Source organism: Artemia sp. Qi Xiang Cuo, chromosome 14 (assembly GCF_049724085.1).
Source record: "Artemia sp. Qi Xiang Cuo chromosome 14, ASM4972408v1, whole genome shotgun sequence".
Taxonomy (NCBI): domain Eukaryota; kingdom Metazoa; phylum Arthropoda; class Branchiopoda; order Anostraca; family Artemiidae; genus Artemia; species Artemia sp. Qi Xiang Cuo.
Window position 1 is genome coordinate 38,133,301 of NC_142807.1, and position 18,797 is coordinate 38,152,097.

General features: G+C 34.1%; 1 protein-coding gene across 4 annotated transcripts in view; it reads right to left on the minus strand.

Annotated features, from left to right (window-relative positions):
• LOC148944437 (RRP15-like protein) overlaps positions 1-18,797 on the minus strand; it is a 114,066-nt gene that overhangs the window by 15,035 nt on the left and 80,234 nt on the right. Inside the window, exon 1 of one of the 4 annotated variants that reach the window (XM_089100440.1) lies at positions 17,265-17,387. The exons of 2 other annotated variants lie outside the window; for them this stretch is intronic. The gene's annotated coding sequence lies outside the window, so the exon portion shown is untranslated. Of the gene's footprint in view, positions 1-17,092; positions 17,112-17,264; positions 17,388-18,797 lie in introns of those variants that run through there. One more of the 4 variants, XM_089100441.1, reaches the window with a different exon arrangement.

The following is an 18,797-nucleotide window of genomic DNA, read 5'->3' on the forward strand; positions in this document are numbered from 1 at the left end:
AACAGCCATGTCCTTTCTGACGAAATCAAAGTCACTAGTGGGGTTCCCCAGGGCAGCGTCCTGGGCCCCACCCTGTTCAACATCTGCATAAATGAGCTACCCCTCATCACCAGCAACAAAAACACCCTATATGCGGATGATTCGAAACTCATAGGTCCTGCCAACACCTCTTCTTCCATCCAATCCCTCCAAACTGATCTCAACCACATGTGCTCCTGGGTCAAAAGATGGCTGCTGGAATTCAACGCAGAAAAATGCAAGGTCATACACTTCGGACACAAAAACCCCAAACATCAGTACCTCATGACCCAAAATTCTGGAAGTCATCACACAATTGAGCCTGTCCAGGAGGAGAGAGAACTTGGCGTCATTGTTGAATCCCAGTTGAAATTCAGCTCCCACTCACAGAACATCTCAGCCAATGCTAGTAGAGCCCTAGGCATCATCAAACACTGCATCACCAGCAGGAGAAAACACATAATCACCAAACTCTACAAAGGATTAGTAAGACCTAGACTGGAGGTGGGGACAATACTGGCCACCCCTCGATTCAAAAAGGACAAGGCTGTTCTTGAGCAAATCCAACGAAGGGCCACTAAGATGACTGCCGGCATGGAAAACAAGACATACATTGAACAGCTGTAGGAACTCAACCTCCCCTCCTTAGTATGCAGACGGAAACGCAGAGACATGATACAGGCGCACAAACTCCTCTCAAACAATCGAGAAAATGAGATCCTGGAGATCGACACCTCCCACAAAACACAAGGACACCCTAGACGAATCCGCAAACATCACGCTACAACTGGAGCAAGATGCAATTTCTTCTCGAATCGGATCGAGAACCTCTGGAACAACCTCAAGGAGGACACTGTTGCTGCTGAATCAACAGATGCTTTCAAACGCCATCTGGATGCTGAGTGGAAAGATACACCGTGGAAGTTTGACTGGGAAGCACCAGAATCTTCCACCAGAGCTTAACCAACTACAACAGTCATCACAAGGAGTGATTCAACAGGATCGAAAGTCCTTATTTCACTCCAAGCTGTGATTTAAGGTAATTTAAGGTAATATTAAATGATTGAATCAGCATCCAAACAGGCCATGTTGAAACAGGATTTGTGGTATCATTGAATAAACAAACCAGCATAATTGAAAAATTATTACTATTTAAAAACCTTGTAACATATTTATGAATCAATATTTTTACAGAAAACTAATAGCCTCTGAAAAGAATATGCATAACATGAGGTCTTATTTGAATTTCGATACATGTATCAGCGTTATCTTGCAGTTTCTCAATCAAATAAAATAACAATTTGGTATGGAATAAATATGGACAGGAATGAGCTGGCTTTAATTGTCCACAACACCACACCTTGCTGAAATCAGAGTCAAGCAAGGATTTTCAATCTGTCTATTTGGAAAGCCTGAAGTCAAGTCAATGGACCTGTTCCAAAATCATATTAAATGTATTTCAGGTCACACAGTGGTGCCAATTCGCGAAAATGTGAGAGGGGTAATGTACTTTTCCAAATCTATGAGGGAGGGGGAAATTATTTTGTTTTTTCGATTTCTTTCAATTAAAATATCAAAGAGGTATTTTTCAAAATCTAGGGGAATGGGACCATTGCCATCCCTAATGGCCCCTGTGGGATCACAGTGCAACTGCGACATCAAGTGAGAAGGTAGCACTCTCGTAGACTTAAATCATGCAGATGTTTAGAGCATCTTTGATAAAGGGTTAGAAAAATGAATGTATATTTGAAGATTTTGAGAATTTGGGGTACAGGAATAGGTTTTAAAGTTAATGCGCTGCAGAATATTGTCTATACAAGAAAAAATGAGGATTAACAGGTGATGTTAGGTAATAAGAAAATAAATCAGGTGGATAGATTCACTTGTCTGGGCAGCATTATTAATAAAGATAGTGGATGCATGAATACACAAAAAGTAGAATAGCCAAGGTGCCAGACATTGTTTTGCAATTTAAGGATTTTGGAAGCATAGAAAGGCAAGTATTTGAACTAACATTAGAATATCAGAAGTTATGGTAATGACAAGTGATCAAGTATGACTCTAAAATTTGGATGCTCCAAAAGGCTAAGGAAGATATGCTTGCTATTTTCCAGAGAAATTGTCTAAAGATAGTTCTAGACACTTATTTGAATGACCATTTAGCAAGCTAGAAGCTGTAAAAATGTGGTTCAATCTAACTTTCTAAAATTACAAAGAAGGAAAGGTTAAAATGGCTAAGACACGTTTTACAGAAAAAGGATTAGATGGTAAATCAGCAAAAAACCTACTTTTGGACCATCTATATGGCTTCAAACAAAAAGCAAGTTATTGCTAAACAGAGTGGAAAGAACTACTTTGCATAATCAGTTGTACAATATATTTATTGTATTGTTTAGTTTATTTGTACATTAAATCTTATTGTGGCTTGTTTCAGAAATGGTGTTAGATTTCCACCAAGTTACTTAGGGAATGGTCCTTATCAGGGGCAAAGCTAGGGTTTTGAGTTTGGGGGAGGGGATAAAGAATACTCACTAAATCACCCAGTCTGCCAAAAAATGTGGACACATAAGCTAAATTAAGACGCCGAAACCACCTGAAGTTCCAAGGCATCAGCATTTCAGGCTAATGCCTTGGAACTTTGGGTGGGGGAGTCCCTCTCAGCTGCACCCCTGGTCCTTATTGACTAATTATTAACTGCTAAAAATCATTAGATAATTACAATATAAATTTCTAAAAACAGAACACACAAAAGTGTATATTTTAAAAGTGGTGCTTGATCTCCACCAACGTTAGTATTAGTATAACCCCAACTCAAGATACAACACCACTATTACCAGGTGAATATAAATCATAAAGAAAAAGTGAACATAAATCACAAAGAAAAGGTTTCTACACAAAAATTGAAGAGCTAATTCAAAACTTAACCAAACAAAAAGTATCTTAAATTTAAAACTTTATACTTAAAGGAAGCAAAAGTTACCATGAATGACTAAATGAAAAACGAAAAAAACATAAATTACAAGGTAAAATGATGCCAAACCTAAAATAAACATGAATTATTACAAGTAAAGGTGTTGCTGTTACCCCTAAAACCTCACTAAATGTTAGATTGTCATTTGCACTTCATGGAAAATAAAATGTGTTTTTATAAAGTTATCTTTTTTTATTATAGCATTAAAATATATACTGTTTAAATTTCCAGAAATTCTTTTTCTAACATCAGTATCTTTATAACAATCAATTTAGTTTTATTGTTTTAATATGTAATAAAATCATAGCAATTATATTTCTATAAAATGTACAGAAAATCAATTGACTTATCAATAGGGTTTATTAGTTTTCAATAAAACACCAACTACAATCAAACCTTTAGAAGGGTTGGATGAGCAGAAACAACGAAATTTTTTGAGCTGGAATTTTTCAACACAAAACATTTATGACAACTGATTTAGTTTACCTTTTTTGTGAATACCTCATTTTTGTCACTTTCCTCCCTTTCGAGCCCATTCCTTTGAAATAGAGAGGAAAATAATTTGCAAACCAAACAAGAAACCTATTAGTATCTAGTAAAGCACAAACGACAGTCTAGCATTTCTTTATTTATGCATTTTAATCAAAATGTGAACCATGGAGGTGCAAAGTGGAGGCCATGGATAAAATTGTTGAAGACCAGGAAAATGCTACCAGACGAAATAATCATAAAATATTGTACTGGCATGTTTAAAATTGAGAGAACAGTCAATCTGGACTTGCTCCAGTTAAAGATAGGAAGAGGACCACAATTAGTAATAAGGAAAGAAGTAAAGAGAGATGGGCAGAACACTTTGAAGTGCCAAATTGTGATAGGGTTACAGGAAAAAATAAACATAGGCTAAGAGTGAAAAAGTTTGCAACCCTTAGGAAGTGAAGGAGGGTTTATTTTGTGATGATGAATTAGTGTTAGTACTAAAAGAATTAAAAAAAATAGTAAGGCTACATGTGCTGAGAATATGGTAAATGAGTTTTTTAAGTATGTCGGTTTTGGACTTAGAGATGAATTACTGAAGACTATGAATAAAATTTTTGAAAAAGGGGGAGTACCTAGAAACTTTAAGAAACTTTAATCAAACCCTCTATAAGAATGTTGATAAAAGTGAGTGTGATAATTATAGAGGAATTAGCTTGGTTTCTGTCCGAAGCAAACTACTGGATACACTGATAATTTTAAACTTAGAAATTCTGTATATAAAGTTTTAAGGGGGGAACAATTTGGTTTTAGAAAGGGAAGAGGATACATCAAACAAACTTTAACTCTTAGAAAATAATTGAGAAGTGCCTAGGTATGAGAATAACATTGCAGCAGGTAGGAAAATAGGGTAGTAGCAGGTTTTGTATTGAAGAGGAGTCAAGCAGGGTTGCATTTTATCCCCATTTAATAATTTGGTGGACTTTGTTTTAAAGAGCACATCAAAGGCTATGGGAGAGCAAAGAATCAAACTGGGAAGTAAAACTCTCCTTGACTTAGATTATGCTGACGATTTGAGCATCCCAGATGTAAATGTTAGCAAAATGAATTAATTATTTTGAGGTTTTGAGAGTCCAGGGTGCACAAACAGGTATGAAAATAAATGTTAAGATGAATATGTCGCCAAGACTGGGAATAAGTGAAGGCAGAGGAGTTATGTTAGGGAACAAAAAGAACAATCAAGTGGACAGCATATCCTACCTAGGTAGTAAAGGGCAATGTGGGCACATTGTATTGTTTGTTGGTTTTAAAGACCAGGGCACTTCATATAGAAGGAGTTGTCATAGAAACTCCAAAAGGGACTCATTTGATTGGAAATTGAAAGGGCTAGTGCCCTTCTTAATAGTCAAAACTTATTGGAGGGCAACCAGCACCCCCCCCCTCATGCTAAAAATTTCCCCAAACACATCCAATCAAAATTTTGAGATAGTCACTTTGTTCGGCCTACTTTAAAGGTCTGGAAATTATGTCTTTGAGGACGACAACACCCCCAACCACCCACCCCCACAGCCCTCAGGGCAAGGGTTATAAGTTATGCCCTGGGGGCATATAAGGTTTTTATAGAAACGAAAGTCATAAAAACCTCAGAGGGGGCTCATTTGATTGATAATCAGAAGTTCTAGTGCCCTTTTTAAAAGCCAAAGTGATCAGAGGGCAGCTACCCTCCCACATCGTATTTTCTAATAATGCATCTGATAGAAATAATGAGATAGTATTTTGTTAAAAAATAGTCAAAAGATCATAGGCAGCGCAATTGCACTACCTAAGTAAAGAGTTATGTGGGCACAGTGTAGTATTTCTTTTTTTTTTAAGACTTTGGCACTTTGTATAAAAGAAGTTGTCATAGAAACTTTGAAAGGGACTCATTCAAATGGAAACTACAATCTCTATTGCCCTTTCTAATAGTCAAAAGCAAATGGGGGACAACCAGCCACCCTCCCACACCTATCATTTCCCCTAATACATCCAATCAAAATTTTGAGATAGCCATTTTGTTCAGCATAGTTGAAAGGTCCAGTAATTATGTTTTGGAAGATCAATCCCTCCAGAGCCCTCAGACCATGGGTTGTAAGTTATGCCCGAGGAGGCATATAAAGATTTTATGGAAAACGTGGTCGCATAAAATTTGGAGAGGGTTCGTTGGATTGGAGATCCAAAGTTCTACTGCACTTTTTAATAGTTGAAAGTGATTGGAGGGTAACCGGTCTCCCCCCCCTTGCCCATCATTTCCCTAAATACATCCAATTAAAATTTTGAGATAGCCATTCTGTTAAGCACATTTGAAAGATCCAGTAAATATGCTTTTGGGGATGATATCCCCCCACGGCCCTCAGCACAAGGACTATAAGTTACATTAGTTGCCCTTGTTAACATTTAAGGTTTTTATAGAAAGGGTGGTCGTATGAACTTTGGAGTGGCTCAATCAGTTGGAAATCAGAAGTCCAAGCGTCGTTTTTAAAAGTCAAAAGAAATAGCAAGGTAACTACGTCTTCTTTTCCCCAAATACATCCAATAGAAATTTTGAGATGGCTATATTTTCAAAATAGTCTAAAGATCATATAAAAAGGCCTTCAGGGGCGATATAGCCCCCCTGAACCTGGGGGCAAAGGTTGTAAGTTATGTTCTGAAGGCATATACGCTTCTTATGGAATGGGTGGTTACAAACTTTGTATAGGGGTCATTTGATTGGAAATTGGAAGTTATAGTGCTCTTTTTAAGAGTCAAAAGTGAATCGAGGGCCACTCCCCCCTCCCGAAACCAAAAATTTTTCCAAACAAACACCAAATCAAAATTTTAAGACATCTACTTTCTTCAGCATTGTTGAGAGATCCTGTAATCATGCCTTTTGGACTGTCAACCCAGAACAAGGTCTATAAGTTAGGCAATTTGTTCACCATTTACACATAGTATATGTTATTGAGAAAGACATGCATGTTGGACTTTTACTTTCCAAAAAGACAATTGGCATTCAGGTGAGCCTTCCACAAAAGGCTGAAAGGAGTCTTGAACTTAATCAAAACACATCATTTGCATACAGGCTGCCAAAAGGGCATAGCTCAGGAATGACTGAGTATATTAATTCGGAACTTTCAGGAAATGATAAGGGAGATGACCAATTGACCAAAAAGTTAATATCTGTAGGCTACTACTACTGCTACAACTACTGTCACTACTACTGCTTCCACTACTACTACTACTACAACCACAGTACTGCATTTAAAATATTGAGGGGGAATTCGAACTAAATAAAAAAAATACTAAGTGGATGCACATTGTCAAAAGAGCATATCTCAAGAATGAATTTGAGGACTAACTTGGTACTTTTGGAAAATCCTTAAAGGGGAAGATCAATTGCCCAAAACGAAATATATGCATGCTACTACTAATGCTACTACTGTGACTACATTTACTAAAGTGTATAAATATACAGGTTATCAAAAGGATATATCAGCAATATCATAGCAACAGATAATTGTATTAAGTCGAAACTTCCAGGACTTAACTAAAATAATGTTCAAATCACCCAAAGGCAATATATATACTATTAATGCTTCCACTACAGTTGCTGTAACTAATGATGCTAAGGGTATTAAGGTGAAACTTTTAGGAAATGTTTAGGGAGAGTTTCGATTAAACAAGAAAACTATAGCCTATGCACACAGGTTTTCAAAAGGGCATATAAGCAATATCATAGACAGTGATGCTCCATAATAACTAGAAATATCATTGAAACTTTTAAAGGAGCTAATTCAATTCAAGATCAAAAGTTCTAGTGCCATTTTTAAGAGTAAAAAGATTGGAGGGCAAGCAGCCCTCCCCCCAAGTCCATTCTTTTTCCAAAAACACCTAATCAAAATTGTGAGACAGCCATTTTGTTCAGCACAGTAGAACAGTCTAGCAGCTATGTCTCTAGGGATATTGAGTATATCAACCCCCCGAAATGATACAATTGGCCCAATATGCTTTAAAAATAGATGTTGCTTTAAAACTAAATCAAAAGGTACTGTGTGTATTTTTGCCCATAAGAAACCCCAGAAATATATTGGGAACAACTGGGGGTATTAATTTAAAACTCTTGGGCTTCTAATATTACAGCTTCTGTTCTTACAATTTAAATAAATCAAATTAGTGTAAGTGTATCCAGGTTGTCAAAGAGCATAGATAGATTTTTTGGGAGTGACATTAAGTTTAATTTTTCAGGTCAACTTTAGGAGGTAGAAACTTAAATTAAACAATACTATTTGTGTCAGGATTAAAATTTTTTTGAAAAGTTTCTCCAACATGCAAATAGCAAGCTAAACTGTAAATTTTTTACGGAAATAAAAATGAAAAGATATAAAAAAAATTCGCATGAAAAAGATTATGTCGATAAAAAAACAAACAGAAATTAGTTTAAAAAACTTTTCCACAAAACAAGTTTTTCAAAGAAAAGTAAATAGCTTCATTAAGCCAAAAATGAGCAGAAATAAATTCAAAGAACCTTTCAAGTGCCACAAATCACAAGTACTACCACAAATCACAATCAATAAAAAAAGGAAAGTCATAATGAACAGAAATTACAATAAATAAACAAGTCAAACTCAAAACAAGCAAATATTAACATGACTAGGGCTGACAACCCCCATGATTTTTTCAAGACTAGAACATAATTTGCACTTTACTGGAAACAAAATATGCTTAAAATGTTTTCACTTTTTTTACTTTAATGAATAACAAATTATTACAACTTTAAGGAATAAATATCAGCATATATATATATATATATATAATATATATATATATATATATATATATATATATATATATATATATATATATATATATATATATATATATATATATATATATATATATATATATATATATATATATATATATATATATATATATATATATTTATATTAAACTGACAATCCATGGTCATTTGTTTATTGTTTTTTCCAGTAGAGTGTAAATTATGTTCTGGTCTTGAGAAGGCATGAGGCTTGTCAGCCCTACTCATGTTATTTTTTGCTTGATTTCAGTTTGACTCAGTGATTTACAGTAATTTCTGTTCGTTTTGAATTTCATTAATTCATTGATGGCGATTTGTGGTAGCTTTATGCTTGGAAGGTAATTTGACTTTATTTCTGCTAATTTTTGCCTCAGTGAAGCTCTTTACTTTTCTTTGAAAAACTTGTTTTGTGAAAAAGTTTGTTAAATTAATTATTAGTAAATATGGCGGGTGCTGTGAAGACATTAAAAGTAGAATAGCCAAGGCCCGGTTTTTTTCAGAATTCAAAAAAGTTATAAAGAATAGGAAGATAAGTCTAAAAACTAAGATTCAAATATTTAGATATTGTTTTCAATCTACCTTCAAATCTATCTTCAATCTACCTTCAATCTAAGATTCAAATCTACCTTCTAACTAAGAAAGGAGAGAAGTCCCCTAATTCAAATGAGAAAAAAGCATAGGTTTGTTAAGATAATTGTCCCACCCTTTTAATTTTGAAAAATATCTTTTTTTTGTATTTTCATTCATGAAAACCAAGGAAATCCTTGCCTTCTAAATTTTTCTTAACTGGCACCAGATTGTAACAACAAACATTCCCTTATACCCCCCCCCCCAAAAAAAAATAACAATTGTTGCCTATGAGCTCTTGGAGGTTAACCAGCTCCCCCTCCCCCACGTCAATCAATTCCTAAAACACATCCAATCAAAATTTTGAGATAGCCATTTTGTTCAGTGTAGTTTAAAGATCCCGAAATTATGACTTTGAGAATGACACCCCCCCCCCACAACTCTCAGAGCAAGGGTCGTAAGTTATGCCCTGTGGAGATATAAAGTTTTTTTTTATAAAAAGGGTGGTTGTATAAACCTCAGAGGGGACTCATTTGTTTGGTAATCAGAACTTCTACTGGCCTTTTAACAGTCAAAAGTGTAGTTGAAAGGTCCAAAAATTATGCATTTGAGGATACTCCCCCCCCCCCTATAGCCCTCAGGTCAAGGGTTGTAAGTTATGTCCTGGGGGCATATAAGGTTTTTATAAAAATGGTGGTAATATAAACTTCAGAGGGCTCATTGGATTGGTAATCAGAAGTTATAGTGCTCTTTTTAAGAGTTAAAGTGATCAGAAGGCAAATAGCCCCCCCTCCCACATACACACACACGTCATATTTTCCCAATACGCATCTGATAGCAATTTTAAGATGACCATTTGTTGTTGTAGAAACTTCAAAAAGGGCTCAGTCGGTTGATAATTGAAAGGGCTAGTGCCTTCTTTAATAGTCAAAGTGATTGGAAGGCAACCACCCCCCCCCCCCCACCTATCATTTCCCCGAACACTTCCACTCAAAATTTCAAGATAGTTATTTTGTTTGATGTAGTTTAAAAGTCCAGAAATTATGCCTTTGAGGATGAGAACCCCTGACAGTCCTCAGGGCAAGGGTTGTAAGGTATGCCCCGAGGGCATTTAAGTTTTTTTATGGAAACAGTGGTCATGTAAACTTTGGAGGGGATTCATTAGATTGGAAATCAGAAGTTGAAGAGCCATTTTTAAGAGTCAAATTTATTGGAGGGCAGCTATACCCCCCCCCATGTGATATTTGCCCCCAATGCATCCGATCAAAATTTTAAGATAGCCATTTGTTCAAAAATAGTCCAAAGATCTCATAACACGGCATTTGGGGTTGACATAACTCCCCAAAGTATGGGGATAAGGGTTTTAAGTTATGCCCCGGGGGGATGTAAGATTTTTATTAAGAGGTGGCCTTGTGAACTTTAGAAGCGCATTTGTTTGGAAATGCATAGTTCTACTTCCATTTTAAAAATCAAGAGTGATGGAGAGAAAATAGCCACCCCCTCTCCCTGATATTCTCTTTTCCCCAAACACTTTCAATCAAAATTGTGAAACAGCCATTTTGTAGCCAATAGTCCAAAGAGAATATAACAATGTCTTCAGTAATCAAATATAAGAAATATTTAAGTGGACACTGAATTAAATCAAAGCAAACTATGAGCATGTAAACTTTCAAAAAGGCGACAAAGCAATATCTCAAGAATAGCTTATATTATTAAGTTAGATTTTTATGGGCAAGTTGTGGGGGATTCTGAACTAGCCAAGAAGCACTATGTATATACTTTTAGTACTACAACTATAGTCACTGTAACTTATGATGCCTAGAGTATTATGATAAATATTCTAGGAAACGTTTAGGGGGCGTTCTAATTAAACAAAAAAACTGTATAAATGCAGGTTTTCAAAAGGGCATATAATATGATAGGCAGCACCACTCTATAATAGCTAGAAATATCATATAGTATATAAATATATACTAATAGCTACAAATGTATGTACAAATGTATATATAAATATCTATAATAGCTACAAATGTATGAAACAGGATAATTAGAAAATTTCCATTAATACCCTGATAAAAAAAAACTCCTGGTAGCACTTGCCCCCCCCCCCCTGTCTTTAGGGATATTGGGCATGTCAAACCCCTACAATTATGCCAAACTATGGATTCTCATAGAAAAAAAGATATAAATTTTTTTTTCATTAAAATGGCTTTGTGAAAAAAAAAACAGATATTCATCTAAAAAAAACTTTTTCCACAAAAGAAGCTTTTCAAAGAAAAGTAAAGAGCTCTATTCAGCCAAAAATGGGCAGAAATGAAGTCAAGTAATCATCCAAGTGTAAAACTACTACAAATCACCATAAATAAATAAATGAAACTCAAAAGGAACACAAATCACAATATATAGCCAAGTCAAACTCAAAACGAGCAAAAATTAACATGAGTAGGGCTTATAACCCCATACCTTCTTAAAACCAGAACATAATTTGCGCTTAACTAAAAACATAATATGTTTAAATGTTTTCACCTTTTTATAAATAAGTAAAAAACTTTTTTAATCACTTTTTTTTTACCCTTTTTTATTTTAATGAATAAATATCAGTATAGGTATATTAAACTGACAATCCACAGTTATTTTTTTTTTCAGTAAAGCCTGAGTTATGTTCTGGTCTTAAGAAGTTATGGGGGGTTGTCAACCCTAGAAACGTAAATTTTACATGTTTTGATTTTGACTTGGCTATTTATTATAATACCTGTTTGTTTTGAGTTTTATTTATTTGTTGATAGTGATTTGTGGTAGTTTTACGCTTGGAAGATTATTTGACTTTTTTTCTGCAAATTTTTGGCCTAATAGAGCTATTTACTTTTCTTTTAAAACTTATTCTGTGGAAATTTTTTTTTAAATAAATATAAATATATGACACCGTCATTCAGCCAGGGGGGCTGGTGCCCCCTTGCCACCCCCTTATGGGTGCCCATGGCCAGCAGGACTTCCTTTTTTCTGGGAAAGAGAGGAGGGCACTGGGGATCTAAAAACATATAGGTCAAAACACTTTTCTTTTTGACTGGCTTGAAACTTATTGCCAGTCCTTTGGCCAAAGGGAGACCAATGTAAAAAAAAAAAAAAAAAAAAAAAAAAAAAAAAAAAAAAAGGCTGGTTTCATGGGGTCCATAAAGTAGTTCAAACATATCTTTTTCTAGCCTAGTTAACTTGAAGCTTTTATTGGCAAGTCCATGAAACATAGGGACTCTAATGCAGAAACAAAACACCAAAACAACAATAGTTGTTTTCCTGAACATTGGGACTGAAAAGGGCCAAAAACTATTTTTCCAAGTAGCTTGCAGCTTATATCTGTAAATCCCTGGATTAAGGAGATGCCAATACACAACAAAAAAAAACATGCCAAAAAAATCGTTTAGTCTAAAAAGTTTTGATAAAGCCAAAACCCTTTTTTCTAATTAGCAAGGAACCAACATTTTTTTGATCAGTCAATACCAAAAAGCATTACTAGATTTGGAATACTTTTATCAGTACAGATCAAAGGATTCAGGATACCCAAAAACCTTTGTATCTCTGATTGGATTTAGAATTACATCCATAAGTCACTGGGCTAAGCAGACCCTAATGTAGAAAAAGAAAATTCTGCTCTAACAATTTGTGATGCCTTAAAGTGGGGCCCTGAATTTTTTCCCTCTTCATCAGTTTGAGAATTTCAGGGTGAGTGGACTGGGTTGAGCAGACCTCCATGAAAGAAAATAATTCTACTGATTTATGAGGTTGAAAAATGAGTCTTTTTTTCCCCAGTTGGCTTTTTTTTTCTCAAATTGGCTGGCATTAGAATAATACAATAATATCTTTCTACTGCCTTTACTGATAGAGGTAGGTCATTTATCAAGCACAAATAAAGGCCATTCAAATTAGCAGCCTACTAAGAATTATTACCAAGCATCATCTATATACCAAATTAGACAAATACAATAATAAATCCAAATATGGAAAAAAATGAGAAAAATAAAACTGTGTTAATAGTACTTAAAAACAAGAAACAAACGAGGCAAAATGAATCTTTCCCTTTCACTTTTCAAATCTCTATCTATAGTTTCAAAGTGGGCTACTGTAATGGTATTCCATCCTCCTTCTCTAACCAGGTCAGATATAGCTCTAGTCATTTGGCAAAAGTTTGCTGATTCTGTGGGTACACATTATAATTTGTGTTCAAAAATTTCTCATCAACAGTTGATTCAGAGTTGTAACAAAGCCAATTCATAAAATATATCAACAGATTTTTGTATTTAGTCTGGGACTATATCTAAACTCATCGGGGGGAAGGGGTTGGTAATGCAATCTAGACAGTAGTAATTGTTACACTTGAAAAGAGGAATTAAGGGAAAATCAAATGGTATATTTTTCTTATTTTTATTCTGATTTCTTTCTTACATCACAAATTAACTGAATTTTCAACCAGTATGCTTGGAAGAAGGACAAAGTTTTGGACAAGAGACTTTGGCTATCTTGGAAAACAGTTCAATTAGATACATGAAACTTTCAGAAATAGATAAACAGCCTAAATTATGTCCAGTGAGGTTTTTTGAAGTATCTACCATAATTCCTTCCCAAAGGAAGGAATTCCTTCTCAAAAGGGCACAAACTTTTCATGAACTTTCTAGTATAAAAGTGAAACTTTCAGGAGCACATTATAAAATGCAAAGAAAGAATTTAGAGTCTCATAAAACTTTGCTAAATTTGGATTTAAAAAAATAAATAAATACATCTTTAGTTTAATATTGTCCACAGATTGCTAGAATGGTGAATCAAAACATAGCAAAAGAAAACTAGACTCGAACCAAAATTTAAGAAAAACATTTTTTTCTAAGTTAACATGGGTAAAGAGACATATGTGTCTTGTATGCCATTTGTTATAGTTTAGAAATATACAAGAAAGTTGGCCTAGAGATACTTGTGTGCAGTATATTCTACAATTATGCACCTTTCTAGTGCATATTTTGGTACAAGCTTTGAGAACTAACTGGAGAGAAGGAATCATGTTAAGAAAACAATTCTTGCTGCATAAAATGCAGAATAATCATAGTTAACACATTTTGCATGCGGCTAACCTTTATCTTCACTTATTTCAGCATTTTTCCAGTTTTTTGAAGATATTGATTTTTTTTTTTTTGCAATAACCTTTGTTTAATTTTGAAAAGTCTGCTATATGCAGCACTGTCAACTTAATATTCTGACCATTTTTCTGAAACAAAGCACTATCTATACTTTTCTTTTTAATAGAATTGCAGTGATGCCACCCCTAGTGATTTATCACTATTTCTATTGATGTTTTATGTTGCCTAGTGATTTTATTCTGGCTAGTGATTTAGAGTGGTTTTTGTTCTAAAATTAGTGTTTTTACCTAAATCGAGTGATTTTTCAAAATATAGCACATAGATTCATGATTCAATCGAATAAATCATACAAGAAGCTATTAAAAAAAAAAGCAAAATAGTGATTCACTACAGTTCCTAATATATTCCAGATTAGCATTTTTGCAAATATACCACCTTTAAAACTTCTGATTACCCACCATATGTCCATATCAGATATAGACCTTGAGTGTTATCATCAAGATAATAGGTGAATTGTGCTGACTGCAAAAATGTTCTATTCTTCCTATTTCACCACATTTGCTCAGGTTGAACTTTTGTCTTCATATTAATGTTTTTGTTTTTCTATAATCTACCAGTTCTAAATCCAATTTCATTATGTTAAAACATTTGAAAGTGGAGTGAATGGTGGATATGAATAAACCCTCTACATCTGCAAATAGAAAAGAAATGAAGTCATGGGCACTCATAAGGGGGGGAGGGGACTCCAGCCCCTCTGGCTGAATGACACTACCTTATATTTTTATATTTTTGTTTTTATATTTCTATTATAAAGTATTGGAAGTGCCAATTAGACTAGACCACATCCCCCTAAGACTACATCCAGCCTATGGGCACCCATGAATGCAGTCATTGAAAAATAAGATTGTAGGTATTGATTAAATATAATTTTCTAAATGAAAAAAGAAATCATTGAAAAAGAAAATAGGGCTTAGTGCTTTTTGTAATAGGATTTGTTATATCAGTAGATAGAATAAATCAATTGTAGTTTGATGATTTAAGTTGTTTAGAAGTAAGGGGGGGTATCTAATCTGGGAATTGTCTAATGGTTTTAATCTTTACTTCTAATATCTAATAAAGGCTCTAATAATTCTCCAAATTCTCTTATTTGTAATCATAACACCTAATAAGCACACTTAAATAGTAACCAAAACTCTTGAAACAAAATTTTGATATCAATCAATATATCATTGGCTTATTATGTTGATTCTAAATATATAAGATTCATTAAGCTTTGTTTTACCCATAAAAGGCTAAGAAACTGCAAAATTTGCCTGAAGGAGGGACCAAACAACCATTAAAACTCAAAGAATTTTAACTAAAATCAAACCATTAAATTTTGCGTATCACAGAACTCTACTGTAGAGGTTTCACGCCCTTATCTTCAAAAGTGTTGAATTTTGTATTATTTGCCAGAAGAAAAATCATGGATGTGTGTTAGTTTTTTTTGCCTGGGGGCAATCATATCAAACCAACAGTCCTAGAACATCAGAGGAGGGCTCATTTGAATGGAAATTAAAATTTTTGGTGTCCCTTTTATTTGAACAAAAAGATCTAACAGCTACTAGCCCCCTCAAATTTCCCCCAGAAATTGTTCAATCAAATGTTTGAGATAACCATTTGGTTTAGCATAGTTGAAAGGTTTCTAAACTATACCTTTAGATTTAAAATTACCCAAGCAGACCCTGAGGATAGGTCTGGGGATGGAAGTATTCTAAGGATAATGTACAATCTATGAAAACCAGTTTCATAGCAACAAAGACAAATAATGGATGACAGAATGCATTGGACTTGTATAACTTGGGCTATACATTTGCACATTAGGGGAGGGGGGTTCAGGTTAGTTTTAGTAAAGTTACTTTACTCCCCCCCCCCAATGTGCAAATACATGGCCCAAATTATATTATTATAATATAATTACTATCTATCATCAACTAAAGTATTATATTTATTTCATTAGGATTAACATAACATTACTTCTTGGTTGCATTCTGTATAACTAACAAGTACCTCTTTTTTTATTAAAGGAAAAAAAGGACAATGCTTATTGAAATTTATGAAGGGTAAAATAAATTTTTTTGGTGAAAATATAAATAGGCCATTTTCAAAATTGTCACTGGTGTTTCAGTGATTATACTGGCTCAGCTAGAGTAAAAATAAAATAGTTTTTTCAAAACTTCAAGGGTAATTTTTGCTTGATAAAAAAACAAAAAGTCAACCTAAAGATATTTTTTCACTTCTAGGGGGGTAATTTTACCCCCTTCCTGTAGGTGTGTCCATATAGAACATAGGCTAGTAAATAAACAAAACAATTATTAATTACAATGATAAAGAGTAGCCTATTATAATTCTAGCAATTTCTATAAAATAATCTAGTGATTTATGTGCTAATTTAGTGATTCTATTTTTCAAGAATCTAACAATTTTTTCTCCACTGGGCAGCAACGCTGGAATTGTCTTTAGTTGATAGTTTTTTTTGTGAACTTTGTGTTAATGTGACTGCATTTACTTTAACATCATCTACTAAGATATTTTTATAGGGTGCTCTATTTCAGGGGTGATTCAAAACTGAAGAAAAGCTATGGAAAAAAAAATCGCTAATAGGTCATATCAGAAAAATTGGAAAAACATTGAAATAAGTGAAGATAAAAGGTTAACTGCGTGCAAAATGTAGGCTATTAACTGTGATTATTCTCCAGTTAGTTGTTTAGGCTTATACCCATAACTTAGACTCTGAATTCATTCTGTTAAGGAATGCAGCTTTGGCCTAAGTGTGTCTAAGATTAGGCCTAGGCTCCATTTTTGATTTAGCAGTAGCCTAAATTTAAAATATTCAGCATAATTTATAGCTAAGTTATCCAAGTTAATCAAAATTCTTATTTAAAAAATTCAACAAGTTCAATGGTGAAAAAAATCCAAATCCTAGGCTAGGAGGTAGGCAATAGGCTAGTCTATAATAAATTTTAGGCTACAGGGAATCAACTGTTGTATGGTGACTCACTGACTAACTATTGGGTAGTCTATCATAACCTCGACAGGTTTCAATTGATAATGTATCAAACAATCTACCAATTTAAGAAGCCAAAAAATAGGCCTACAAAAATTATTTTGCAAATGCCAAGGCTAATTACTAAAAGAAAACGAGCACATTAGAAAGATTTTCACAGTAATACAAAGCTGGGGTATTTTAGATAATTTGTCGTTTATAACGGAGGTTCTTCCAAGTAGAAATTTAGCTAACCTTAATGTAAACCGGTCACGTTGTGCATTTTTCAAAATACCAAGGGCTTTGAAGAAAACGTTAGACTGAAATTATGAAAAGAAAATAACTAAACTAATAGCTTTGCTTTAGTTTCTAGGTCTTCCATTAAATTGGAAGAACATATTAGATGTTGTTCATAGTCATAAATTTATGACCATTTTCATGGTCATATTTTATATTCCAATCTACAATTTTTTGTAATGTAGTAACCTAATGTGAAATTACTCTATAGTCCCCAAAGCCGCGCCACGCCGACATGACGGCGGCGAATGTGTGATTTAGTATCGGCGGCGGCGCGCCGCTTATATTAGACCGGCGGCGCGCCACGGCGCGCCGATTTTTCTGATTAAAAATAATAATAAAATTCCGCTTCACCAAGCACGTTCAACCTTGATTTTAGTAAGGATTTTTAAATGGTTGGCTAAAAACATACAGGAACAATATGACTTACTTACTTGTTGTGTTTATGTTATGTTTTGTTGTGTAAATGCAAAGTGCAAATTATGTTCTGGCCTTGGGAAGGCATAGGGGTTTTGAGCCCAAATTATGTTAATTTCTGCTCGTTTTTAGTTTGACGCAGTTATTTATTGTAATTTCTGTTCGTTTTGGGTTTTTTTGATTTATCGATGCTGATTTGTGTTAGTTTCACGCTTGGTAGATTATTTGATTTTAATTTTGCTGATTTTTGTTTAATGGGGTTCTTTACTTTTCTTTTAAAAACTTACCTTGCGGAAACAGTTTTTTAATTAATTTTTGTTCGTTTTATATTGACATAGTCTTTTCAGGTAAAAAGAAAATAATACATTAAATCTTTTCGTTTTTTTAAGAATTTATAGTTCGGCCTGCTATTTGTATGCTGGAAAAAAAATTCCAGCAAAATTTAAAAAGATGAATCCTTTTCAAAATCTGGACACAAATAGTAGCGTTTAATTAGGTTTCATACCTCCTGTAGTTGATCTGAAACGGAAAACCTGATAACATTCGCAAACAAAATTATTTACTTTCTTTGATAGCTTGAATACACTTACACTATTTTGATTTGGTAAAATTTTAAGAGCAGAAGAAACCCCAAAAGTTTGAACATAATATCCTCAGTTGTTCTTGGGATACTGCTGAGATGCCTTATTGGGAATTAGCATTAACAGAGTGCTTTTTGATTTAATCTTAAGGCAACATTTACTTTTTAAACATAAAGGAAAATGGGAGGGTGGGCGTGGGAGGGGGATTAGATTCCCTCCAACCACTTTCGACTATTAAAAAGAACATCAGCCTTTTCTATTTTCTATCGAAGGAGCCCTTTTCGAAGTTTCTACGACAACTCTTTCGGTACGAAGTGCCCTGGTCTAAACAACAACAACAACAACAAAATGATACATTATACCCACATCGATCTCTACTATAAAAATTTCAAGCCTTCCAATCACTTTCGATTATTAAAAAGGGCACTAGGTTTTTCAATTTCCAATCAAATGATCCCTTTTTGAGTTTCTATGGCAACGCTTTCTATAAACA